We start from the raw sequence: 12,154 nt of genomic DNA, 5'->3' as shown, positions 1-12,154 counted from the left end.
GTGGAGGTGGAGGTGGAGGTGGAGGTGGAGGTGGTGGTGGAGGTGGTGGAGGTGGTTGTTGTTGAGTGGGAAATCCCCAAGATTGAACCTACGGCCAACTGCTTGCTAAGTAAGTACAGTCCACCGCTGAGCTACAATCCTAAATACCTCCATTTTTTTTTCCTCTTTTTATTTTGGCACAAAGTCTTACCGAGACGCCCAGGCAGGCCATGAACACTTCAGGATCCTCCTGCCTCAGCTATCCACAGTAGCTATCACCTGGCTGTTTGAGCAGGCCCAGCCATCAAAGGATTTCTTACTTGCTTTCTACACTTTTGATTGCTTCATGTTGTTTCAATCTTTTGCTTGTTTAAAACCATCTCAGTCTGTCCTCTAGGCTGTCCTATTTTGGGGGGTTGGTTGAGACAGGGTCTCATGTAACCTGTGTAGTCTACACTTAACCTCCATCTGTAGGGGCCCTTGAAGTCTTGACCTCCCTGACTTCATCTCCCGAAGGCATTTCAGACCATCTTGGAGGCTGACTACCTTCTAGCTCCCTCTTAGGAGCCCTTTAACATCTCTATCATTACACTTAAGAAGCTCTCATGTGGTAATTACGTGCCCCTCCTCCACTCTGCAGCAGTGCCTGGAGGCCTGCCCTGTGCACTCTCCTGTCTTTGAGTTCAGTGCTAGCACAGCAGGAGCCAGGAGCATAATTTTAGCATGAGCTCAATATGTGTTTGCACAAAGTGTAATCGCGAGGCTGCCAGGGAACAGGGAAATGTGTTTTTGCCAGGCAGGAGTCATTTGGAAGGGTTTAAAAGGAAAGGCTTTGATTTAATTAAGAAAAGGAAAGAAGTCAAGATAGATAAAGGAAGGAAAAAAACCTATGAGCTATAAGTAGAAGCAGAGTTGTTGATAAATTAGTATACCTTTATACAGGTATCAAGATGGGGCTGGAGAGATGGCTCAGTGGTTAAGAGAGCTGAGTGTTCCTACAGAGGATCCTGGTTCGATTCCCAGCCCCCACATGGCAGCTCACACCTGATTGTATAGCTCCACTTCAGGGAATCTGGCACCTTCACAGACACACATGCAGACAGAACACCAATGGACAAAAATAAATACATTAAAAAAAAAAATCTTTGAAAAAAAAATAGCATTGGGATGATTTTGACTACATGGCAGGGCCCATCTGGAAGGAGAACCAGGAATACTATATACCATGCACTCTAATTTTTTTTTTTCTTTTTGGTTTTTTGAGATAAAGTTTCTCCTGTGTTAATAGCCTTGGCTGTCTTTGAACTCACTCCGTAGACCAGGCTGAGCTTGAACTCAGAACTCTGCCTCTGCCTCCTGAGAGCTGGGATTGAAGGCATGCGCCACTACCAACTGGCTAAATAAATTCTGATATTTTCAACTCTAACTTACTTTTTTTTTTCCTTTCAGGGGATGGGGAAGACCTTAAAATATTTTGTAAACTTTATTTTATTTATTATTTTGTGTGTCCTTGAGTATGATGTATGTGGTATGTATGTGTGTGTTAATGTAGGCTTGTCTGTATGACAGAACACATGTGGAGGTCAGAGGAAACTTTAGGAGTTCCTTCCACTGTGTTGAGACACAGTGAGTCTCTCTCTTTTTAAAAGATTTATTTATTGGCCGTGCAGTGGTGGCACATGCCTTTAATCCCAGCACTTGGGAGGCAGAGGCAGGTGGATTTCTAAGTTCAAGGCCAGCCTTTTCTTTCTTTCTTTTTTTTTTTCTTTTTTTTTTTTTTTGTTTTTTGAGACAGGGTTTCTCTGTGTAGCCCTAGCTATCCTGGAACTCACTCTGTAGACTAGGCTGGTCTTGAACTCAGAAATCCACTTGTCTCTGCCTCCTAAATGCTGGGATTAAAGGAGTATGCCACCACCACCCGACTTCTTTCTTTTTTTTTTTTTTAAAGATTTATTTTATGTATATGCATTTATTTTATGGTCTTCAGACATACCAGAAGAGGGCATGGGATCCCATTACAGATGGCTGTGAGCCACCATGTGGTTGCTGGGAATTGAACTTAGGACCTTTGGGAGAGCAGTCAGTGCTCTTAACCACTGAACCATCTCTCCAGCCCCTCATTTTCTTGTCTCTACCTCCCAGCATGCCATGGGGTGATGGGGTTATAGATGTGTACCAGAGATTGTCAAGCTTGGACTCGGGTCATTGGGCTTGTAGGCCAAGTGAATATATTTACTCACTGAGCCATCTTCCTGCTGCCCCCCGCCCCCCATTTCTCCCATTGCAGTGTGTAGCCCAGGCTGGCTTCAAACTCAGCAGTGTTCTTCCTGCCCAGGTTCATGAGTCCTGGGATTGCAAGTGTGAGCAGCCATGCCTGAATTTATCATGTCTTTCTTAAAATTTTAGACTTTATTTTATTTAATTTTACATATTTTTCCTGCACGAAGGTATATGTACCATTCATGTATCTGGAGTCCTCAGAGGCCCAAAAGGGTATTGGAGCCTGTGGAACTGGAGTTATGGATGGTTGTAAACTATCCTATGGTGCTGGGAATCAAACCCAGGACCCCTGGAAGAGCAGCCAGTGTTCCTAACCACTGATATATTTCCCCATTCCCCACCATTCCATGTTTTAGGTCACTTATAAAAAACATTCTGGCCCTCTGAAAAAAGTCCTTATTAAAGAAAGTTTCCAAATAGTTAAAAATATTTAAAATGGCTCTCAACTTCATTAGTCATCAGGGAAATGCAAATTTAAAGCACAATTCGGTACACCATTTGCTAGGCAAAAACGACTGAAATGAGTTAAGTAACACGAATTGTTAGCAAGGACACAGAGAAACTGTAGCTTTCACCCACTATTTACAAAGGTGGAATTGGTGCAAGCACTTTGAAAAGTATTCTTTATTCATTGTCTAATAAAAACTAGCATATATAGGACCAGCAAGATGGCTCTGTGGTTAAAGGTGTTTGCAGCTAAGGCTGACGACCTGAACTTGATCTTAAGAACTCACATAAGGAAAGGAGAGAACAACTCCTGCCTGTTGTCCTCTGACCCTCACATATCATGGGTGCAACAATAAGGGCACACACACACACACACACACACACACACACACACACGCAAGATTTAAAAATGTAGCCGGGCAGTGGTGGCGCACGCCTTTAATCCCAGAATTTGGGAGGCAGAGACATGCGGATTTCTGAGTTTGAGGCCAGCCTGGTCTACAGAGTGAGTTCCAGGATAGCCAGGGCTACACAGAGAAACCCTGTCTCGAAAAACAAAAACAAAAACAAAAACAAAAAAAAAGTAAAAGCAACCCCTACCTCCAAATCTTCACCTATCTATGCACTCAGACTCGGCTCTTATACTCCAAGCTATACACCCAACCAAAACGTGTATGTGGTGGTACAGGTCTGTAATCCCAGCGACTTGAGAGGCTGAAGCAGGAGGATCACAGGTTCAAGGCCTTAGTGGGCCACTGTGTGAGGAGGCACTGACTGAAAATACAAAGGAATTGCTGGAGAGTTGGCTCCGTAGTTAAGTGGTGTTGGGAATCAAGCCCAGGTCCCCTGGAAGAGCAGGCAGTGTTCCTAACCACTGATAGATTGCCCTGCAAAGGGCTCAGACTCAATTCCCAGCACCCCCACGGTGGTTTACAAGCCTGCAACTCCAGTCCAGGGAATCTAAGGCTCTCTTCTGACCTCCACGGCACCAGTCACACAAGTGCTACACATGCATATGTGCAGGCAAAGCACATAAAATAAGACTTTGAGAAAAGGTCAAAAATAAAAAGACTTAGCTAAAGTAGAGCTCTTGCCTAGTGCACTGGAATCGCTAGGTTCAATCCCTGCTACGGCTAACACTAAGAAGCAACTATTAGAGCTGAGGCTAACAGGATCAGGAAAAGCGTTGAGGAATAGTCGGTCACAGTTTCCCGGGCGCACCTTCCCTCCTTCTGAATCCGGCAGACAGACTCACTGTGGAACCGATGCGCTGGGACTTTCTAAATTAAGTCAGAAGAAAAACCACACATTGTTTGCACTGAGGATGCCGGTAGAGGAGACACGTGCAGGTGATTAATTGGCAATATACCCAAGCTCCTTCTCTACAGCCCCATGTCTGCACCTTCAAACAATCAGGATGCTGCTGAAGATGGCTGTGGTATCACTCTCGCAGAGAACCGAAGTTTGCTTCCCAGCACCTGTGTTGCGCGGTTCACAACTCCCCATAACTCAAGCTCCAGGGGACCCAACACTCTCTTCTGGCCTCCAAAGGCTCCTTCTTGTACACATGTGAACATAGTTTAAAATAAAATATTTTTTAAAAAAAAGCAAATTGCATCTGGCTTAGCATAGTTCGATTTCCTTCTTTTATTCCCTGAACAATTGCGTTTTTATCATTTTTATTTTTGGTGTGCTTGTGTTTTTGTTTTGACACAGAGTTTTATGTAGCCCAGGTTAGCCTCAAACTTGCCATGTGGCAGAGGCTGGCCATGAATCCCTGATTCTTTTTTTTTTCTTCTTTCTTTTTTTAAAGATTTATTATATGTAAGTAATTTTTTCTTTTTTTAAAGATTTCTTTATTTATTATATGTAAGTACACTGTAGCTGTCTTCAGACACTCCAGAAGCAGGTATCAGATCTCATCTCAGATGGTTGTGAGCCACCTCGGTTGCTGGGATTTGAACCTTTGGAAGAGAAGTCAGTGCTCTTAACCACGAAGCCATCTCTCCAGCCCCAAATCCCTGATTCTTTTGCCTCTACCTCCTGAGTGGTTAGTTTTAGTTATCTGAGACTTGGCTCAGGTAACCCAGGTGCTTTTCTGGGTTTTGTTTGTTTCCAGGGCCTCACTGAAACTTGCTAAGTAGGCTGGCTGCCTCCGACTACCGGAACTAAAGTTGCTTGGCGCCAGCGCCGCCCCACCCCCTCCCCATCCCCTTTTTTGAGAAGGTATATGTAGTCCAGGCTAGCTCTTTGAAGACAAAGATTGGACAAGGTTAGGTCCAGCTGTCTGATGGACTTGGGATGTGATCAGGACATCTTCTCTTCTCTTTCCTAAAGAATCACCGGGGGTGAACCCTCCCCGTACACCTCTGCCGGTTGCTAACATTGTGGAAGGACTCCAGCCGGAGACCAGGTTAGAGCTTCACATCAGTACTAGCTCTCCGCGGTTTCTCAGGCCATATGGAAATCACCTGCAAAGAGAGACTTTCCAAACCAGCTGTCTGAGAGCAATCGCGCTCGGCCCTGCGACTGGAAAGGTGGGGCTTCCTCCGCTAAAGCTCCACGGGACAAGATGAAGCTGGCACATGAAGGGATCCATTCCAAGACAAATTTTGGTACTACATTAAAGACCGGGAAAACAGTTTTCCTTGTAACGTGGACAGGGAAGATTAGCTTAAGGACAGTCAGGAACCTGCAGGCGGCGGGGGTGGGGTAGGGGTGGGGGTGCTGAGACCCGTCCTCCTCTTTCCTGCCAGGTTCAGGTCTGGAGAGCAGCTGATCTCTTTTTGCAACCTCCCTTCAGCCTTGTTCTCTGCTGGAAATGTCAACGTTGGAGGAAAGCATTAAGCTAGAGCGCGAGGCTACAAGTGGGAGGAGCAATGGTTTTCAGAAATACAAAAATTTAACTAAAACTCCAGCATTGCTCAAGAGGTAAGGGTTTTTCTTTTTTTAATTTTTGTTTTCATTTTTATTTTATGTGTATGGGTGTTTTGCCTGCATACATATATATGCCTGGTACCCACAACAGCCACAAGAGAGCTTCAGAGGCTCTTGGGAGTAGTGTTATAGACTCTTTTTTATTTTTATTTTTATTTTGGGGGGGGGGGAGTTTGAGACAGGGTTTCTCTGTGTAGCCCTGGCTGTCCTGGAACTCACCCTGTAGACCAGGCTGGCCTCGAACTCAGAAATCCACCTGCCTCTGCCTCCCAAGTGCTGGGACTAAAGGTGTGCGCCACCACTGCCCGTGTTATAGACTCTTGAAAGCTACAATGTGGGTGCTGGGAATTGAACCCAGATCCTCTGGAAGAGCAGCCAGTGCTCTTAACCAGTAGTGTAAGTCTCCAGTCTCTTGTTTCTTAGATTTTTTTTTTCCATGTGAATCTAGGAGTGCTTGCATGTATGTGTGTACACCATTTGCATGCCTAGTGCCACAGACGCCAGAAGGCCACAGTTGCCCTGAAATGGAGTTTCAGGCAGTTGTGAGCTACCATATGGGTGCTGGCAGCCAGACCCAAGCATTCCGCAAATGTTCTTAACTTCTGAGTCATCTCTCCAGCCTTCCTGGGTTTCCCTCCCCAAACCCCACCGCCACCCCCACCACCACCCCCACCATTCTTTTGAGACAGAGTCTCACTTTGTAGCCCTGGCTGGGCTGGAATTTACTATGTAGACACAGTGACCTCAGTGACCTCAGACTCACAGAGAGATCCTCCTGCCTTTGCCTCTCTAGTGTAGGGATTAAAAGTATGAACCCCCTCACCTGGCCTGTTTTAGTGTTTGTTTTTTGTATTTTGTTGTTTTGTTTTTCGAGAGAGGGTTTCTCTGTGTAACCCTGTCTGTCCTGGAACTCACTCTGTAGACCAGGCTGGCCTCAAACTCAAGAAATCTGCCCGCCTCTGCCTCCCAAAGTGCTGGGATTAAAGGTGTGTGCCACCACTGCCCAGCCAGTGTTTCGTTTTTATAGTGTGCAGTGGTGTTTTGCCTGCATGAGGGTGTCAGATCTTAAGAGTTACAGTGTAAGACTCAAAGTGAGCCTTAGGTACAGGGAACCGCGTTTGATGGAAAAGCAGAGGACAGGCGACCCCTTCTCTTTCTTTATAAGCTTTTTATATAATTTTTGAGGACAGATTATAGCAACAGCAACTAGGCACATAATGATGGGTGGTTCTGGTGACCTTTACTTTAGTTGCCTGGGGAGGGGAGGGGACTCAGGGACCTTCCCGGTGGAAGGCCCGGTGGGAAGTTCCAAGTCAGGGCTCTCTCTCAGCAGACAGTTGTGAGCTGCCATCTGGGTGCTGCAAATGGAAGCAGGGTTCTCTGAAAGAACACACAGAGCCATCTAACCAGCCCCCCTGTTTAGTTTTTAAAGACGAAGTGAGGTAGCACACACCTTTAATCTCCGCACTTGGGAGGCAGAGGCAGGCTGGTCTCTGTTAAGTTTGAAGCCAGCCTGGTCTACAGAATGAGTTCCAGGCTTGCCAAGACTATGGAGTGAGACCTAGTCTCAAAACACAAGCAAGCAGCAGGCAAGCAAACAAACAGATAACGAACAAAATAAATAACATTTTAAAGAGAAAAACACTGACAGTCAAGCCCTGGCACCAGTCACTGGTCGGCTGGGTTGCTGCAGTTTCCTGTTGAATTACTTCCGCCCTTCCCCCACACCAATTTTAAATACTACAGTGAAAAAGCGCTCCCACCCAACCCGGGGGGTGGAGGGTGGGGGTGGGGCTGCATCTGCCTTCCCTTCCTCTTGGGTTTTAGACTTTGTAGCCTCTAAGACCTCTTTCTTCTCATGTTCTCTCCCTTCTACACCTCCCCAACACACACACACACACACACACACACACACACACACACACACACACACACACACACACACACACACACACACACACACCCTGCCCCGTATTTCCATTCCCTTGGGAGTCAGCTGGACACAGTCATTTGTTTCTAACACAGAACACTGCAGAAATGACTGGTGCCAGCAACTTCCAGAATTCCAATCCAAAAGGAGTCTGTGGTACCTGCTTGGTTTTCTCTCTTAGCCTTCACTGTGGGGGAATCGGATACTGTTGTGAGCAGGCCTGTAGAGAGGCCTTCCTGATGAGAGCTGGTGTCTCTGGCTTGCCAAGGCACTGGAGACCTGCCTACAGGCAGATATACAAAATCTACTGGGTCGTCTCTCAGTTTGAGCATTTGAGGATGACTAGAACATAAACTGACCCATAATTGCCCCCCCACCCCCACTTTTTTTAAAAAATAGAATCTCTCTTTGTAGACCAGGCAGGGTTTGACCTCTGGCCCATAATTGCTATTTTGAATGACACACTCCGATCCATAGCACCCAGAGAAACTGGTGGGAACGTATTTTAGAGAGATATTTGTAGTCGAGCAGTGGTGGCGCACGCCTTTGATCCCAGCACTTGAGAGGCAGAGGCAGGCAGATTTCTGAGTTTGAGACCAGCCTGGTCTATAGAGTTCCAGGACAGCCAGGGCTACACAGAGAAACCCTGTCTCCAAAAATCCACAAAAAAAAAAAAAAAAAAAAAAAAAAAAAAAAAAAAAGAAAGAAAGAAAGAAAGAAAGAAAGGAAGGAAGTAAGAAAAAGAAAGAAAGAGACATTCGCGGCTTCCTTCCCTTTGGCTATGAGACTATTGAAACAATGCCCCCCTCCCCCCCCAAGAAAGTGGAATTTCTCCTAGAGCTTGTTGCTGAGAGAAAGAAAAGCCTGAGGCACTTGTGTTTTATAAAAAGAAAAGAACCAGGAATTTGTCTAGGCGTGGTATGGTCTGGGGGTGGGATGGGGTGGAGGAAGGGGTCTCTGCGGGCCCATGCTGAGACATCCCTTCCCCCTGAGGTATCAGCCATACCATGGATATTGTATGGAATAGGGTTTATTTAGGGCATCGGGAGGGGAATTGACGGGGAAGTAGAGACAGAGAAAGGCATATAGATAGAAAGATGGGGGGGGGGAAGGAAGAGGAAGAGAGATTGTAGAAGAATAGAGGCCAGCTAAGAACATGTGGAGAGAGAGGTGGGAGGGGAATGGGGAGAGAAGGGACAGAGAGGGAAGAGGGTGAGAGAGTAAGAGAGTGAGGAGGGGGCAAGCTGCCTCTTTTATACTGAGTCAGGTACACCTGACAGCTGCCAGGTAACTGTGAGGCGGAGCCTAGAAGAAATGCTTACAGGCCTGGTGCAGTCAGAAGGGGAGCTTGTCTCAGGACCAACAACTTCTTAAACCTCCTGGTAGGACAGACGGCGGTTCAGACAATGATGATGGGCAGGCTGATACCTTGACTGGGGCTACTTAGTTATGCATACCTCTTGCCCCTCTGTTTATACTGAAACCATATGTCAGGAGTCCAAAATGGACGTGAGGTGGTCATTGTACCTCTTTATTGTCCTTCCCATTTTGGCCACATAGAATAAACCTCCCCTTTTTGCTCTTTTTGAGTACTTTTTCTCTTTAATTTGGTCATTGAGAATGGGAATCCAAACCTGGCTTGGTACGTTGTCCACTGGTGTGCACATCCAAGACAATCAGTGAGACTTTGGGGTGGAGGAAGCGAAGAAAAATGCCTTTAAACATGGGGCATTTAGTGTGCATGTCTTAATTAAAGTGCACACCTTCAATCCCAGCACTTAGGAGGTAGAGGCTGGTGAATGTCTGTGAGTTTGAGGCTAGCTAGTCTCATCTACATAGTTCCTGGACAACCAGAGGTTGACCCTGTCTCAATCCCTCCCCTGGAAAGGAAGGAAGGAAGGAAGGAAGGAAGGAAGGAAGGAAGGAAGGAAGGAAGGAAGGAAGGAAGGGAGGTCTCAAGACCAGTAATGGTGGTACACAAAAGCTTGGATTGTCCCTGGGGCTAATTAGTTAATTAATTAATTTGAGGGTCTCATATAGCCCAGATTAACCTCACACTTCTTATCTGTCCTTGAATTCCTAATCCTATGGTTCAATTGTCCAAGTGTTGAGTCCTCAAACATTGTTTTCAATGAATGAGTATGAATAAGTATGAATTTACATATCTATTTATGGGAGCAGAGAGAAAGGAGTTTCTTCATTAGACCTGGGTGTGCCTCTTGGAGAACTTGAAAGTTCCGACATGCTTCATGGTAAGGCTAACACTTGTCAGGGCTTCCTCGTGCCAGTGAGCAGGAGCCAGGTTTTTGTTGATGGTGGGATTGGGGTGGGAGATCTGGTTGGAAGCAGAGTATTATGTGTTACAGAATGCAGGCAGTGGCAACAAGGAAGTTAAGAAAGTAGCAGGAGCCTGGTGTGACGCCTCATAACTGTAATCCTAGCAGTTACTAGGCCGAGGCAAGAAGATTGCTTTTAACTCAATCTGCTCTTTATTTTATGTGTCTGAGTGTTTTGTTTGCCTCTGTGTGTGTGCGCGCGCGCGCGCGCGCGCGCGCACCATAGGTATGCAGTACCCTAAGAAGGACAGAAGAGGGCGCTGGACTCCACAGAACAGGAATTGGGTGCTGGGAATCAAACCTGGATCCTCTTCAAGAACGGCTAGACAGCTGAAAGCTGGCCTCAGTTGGGAAGCAAAGCCGTGGCCACCTGACAGACATCACATGACAGACATCACCCTTTCAGATTCTGGAAGCACACTCACTGCTAGGTCATAGGTCATCGTCCTGAATCACTTAGGCTAAGAATTAAAGCCACCAGTGGCAGACTAGGTAAAAGATGACACCACGTATCTGTGAAGTTGCAGGAAACTGCAGCCCTGGGCCAAGGCTTCAGAGATTTCTCCTGAGTCGGACCCAGCATGGACACTTCAGATTCTCCAAACAGACTCAGGTGTCTGTCTTGGGTGTTTTTCCCATAATAGAAGTAGTACCAGATTAAGGCAGCAATTTCTTATCAACTTCTGTCTTAACTCTGACAACCATTCAATTTGGCGTCATCTTGTCCATTCTTGAAATACTGATTGTTGTGACCTCATAGCATGTAAATGCTACAAGTATGATTGTTTCTGGGATGTTTAGCCTATAAATGGAACCATTTAGTGATGGAGAAATAAAGAACGCTTCAGCGAAATTGTGAGGAAGACTGTGGCCCACAACAGTGCATCTTTCCTGAACTGTGCCTCCTGTGGATGCTCATCAGGCATCCACACCAGCTTTACTATTTTCTCTCGCAGCTCCTCAGAGGAACAAAGGTCCCTCAGTCGCAAGACTGTCATTCTTGACACTCAAGGCTGTGTCCTATTTATTTCTGGAGCTGGCACACCACAGATATTCAGCAAACGCAAATATATATTTAGGAGGGAAGAAACCGGCCATTTTCTGAGTTGATTTTTCTCACACGCCTTTTCAGTATAAATCCCTAGATTGTGCTCCCCACTGTGAAATCAAATCAGTTTCCAAGGAGTGAGGCTTCTTGCTTGCGTGTGTGTGTGTGTGTGTGGGGGAATTAAATAGACAGAGACTCCACTGCCCCTCCCCAGCATTAGAACCGAGCTTCTAGCTTCCATCATTGACAGACACGGCCCACACTTCCTGGGTATCTTCTTGCATTAGAAGCAGCTGGAATCTCTTAGTCTCTTGGCTTTGCTGATGCAAACACAGCTCTTACCTCAAAGGGAATAAGGAATAAGGCCATGGGCTCAGGGAACAGAGAAGGATTCAGGTGGCCCTAAATACCATGTTCTGAGGAAAGGATTTTATGAAATTTTTATAGTGACAGAACAGAGGAAAGCCAGAAATCAATGACACTTGATATGTGGGTGGAAGGATCCGGTATGGCAGTTACTGCAAAGCAGAGATGTCTCCACTCTGGATTTCAGATGCTCTCTGACAACACTCTTAGTTTTGGGTTGGCAGAAACTAGTGGTTGGGCTGGAGAGATGGCTCAGAGGTTAAGAGCACCATCTGCTCTTCCAGAGGTCCTGAGCAACCACATGGTGGCTCACAACCACCCATAATGAGATCTGATGCTCTCTTCTGGTGTGTCTGAAGACAGCAACAGTATACTCACATACATAAAATAAATAAATCTTAAAAAAAAAAAAAAAGAGGTCTGGCGAGATGGCTCAGCGGGTAAGAGCACTCACTGACTGCTTTTCCGAAGGTCCTGAGTTTGGATCCCAGCAAACATATGCTAGCTCATAACCACCTGTAATGAGATCTGACACCCTCTTCCTTCCTTCTTTCCTTCTGGTGCGTCTGAAGACAGCTACAGTGTAATACGCCAGAGTGAGCGGGCCAGAGCGAGTGGGGCTATCCTGAGTTCAATTCCCAGTAGCCACATGATGGCTCATGGCCATCTGTACAGCTACAGATAAAAAATAAATAAATAAATCTTAAAAAAAAAAAACTAGTGGTCTGATCAGTCAATATATTCTTTTGTTTTTGTTTTTCTGGACAGGGTTTCTCTGTGTAGCCCTGGCTGTCCTGGAACTCACTCCGTAGACCAGGCTGGCCTGGAACT

The sequence above is a fragment of the Mastomys coucha genome, unplaced genomic scaffold (assembly GCF_008632895.1).
Source record: "Mastomys coucha isolate ucsf_1 unplaced genomic scaffold, UCSF_Mcou_1 pScaffold22, whole genome shotgun sequence".
NCBI classification, from domain to species: domain Eukaryota; kingdom Metazoa; phylum Chordata; class Mammalia; order Rodentia; family Muridae; genus Mastomys; species Mastomys coucha.
This window is presented reverse-complemented; position numbering follows the sequence as displayed.